The 672-nt window shown below is 48.8% G+C and overlaps 1 pseudogene; it reads left to right on the forward strand.

Annotated features, from left to right (window-relative positions):
- The first annotated feature begins 233 nt into the window (after positions 1 to 233).
- LOC129114940 (U6 spliceosomal RNA) lies at positions 234 to 303 on the forward strand (annotated as a pseudogene).
- The last annotated feature ends 369 nt before the right edge of the window (positions 304 to 672 follow it).

Below are 672 nucleotides of genomic sequence, written 5' to 3' on the forward strand. Positions count from 1 at the left end.
GGTCGCTCCCGGTGTCAGTGCACTTTTAGCTTATCATTCATGTGGATTAAACAGGAAGACACAATTTACCAAAGCTCTTAACAAATTGCAAACACATTGAAGTCTACAAGGTTTATACCTCACCCTCGCTCTGCGACGGTTCATAGGGACAGCGGCTCTCTAGCCTGCACCGCTGTAAGGGTGTCGTTCCGACAACCAGGGGTTCAAATGGTAGGCAGCGCCTATCAGTCAATGTGCTTGCTAAGGCAACACATATAATAAATTGGAAACGATACAGAGAAGATTAGCATGGCCCCTGCGCAAAGCTTACCGTTCAATCTTCTCTGTGGGGGAGGCAAGAAAGTGGAGGAAAGGGGGCATCTCCTCCACTCTCTGCTGCCGAGCACAAGGTCGCCGGATCGATCCCCACTCAAGGCAAAGTTGTTGAAATGTGAGAAAAACAGTGGAGCATCTAGAGGGTAATAGTGAGTCTCCTCAGCTGTGTGGACCACATGCAGAGAAGCAGCTGGACAGCCGGAGCTTCATGAGCATATAGAGGGTAATAGTGATTAAATATAAGATAACAACAGTAACTTAGGAGGTTGATGGTGATGTTGCACATCTGTCCTTGTCTCCTCAGCTGTGTGGACCGCATGTGGACATCAGAGAAGCAGCTGGACAGCCGGAGCTTCA

This window comes from Anoplopoma fimbria, unplaced genomic scaffold, assembly GCF_027596085.1.
Source record: "Anoplopoma fimbria isolate UVic2021 breed Golden Eagle Sablefish unplaced genomic scaffold, Afim_UVic_2022 Un_contig_6283_pilon_pilon, whole genome shotgun sequence".
Taxonomy (NCBI): Eukaryota; Metazoa; Chordata; class Actinopteri; order Perciformes; family Anoplopomatidae; genus Anoplopoma; species Anoplopoma fimbria.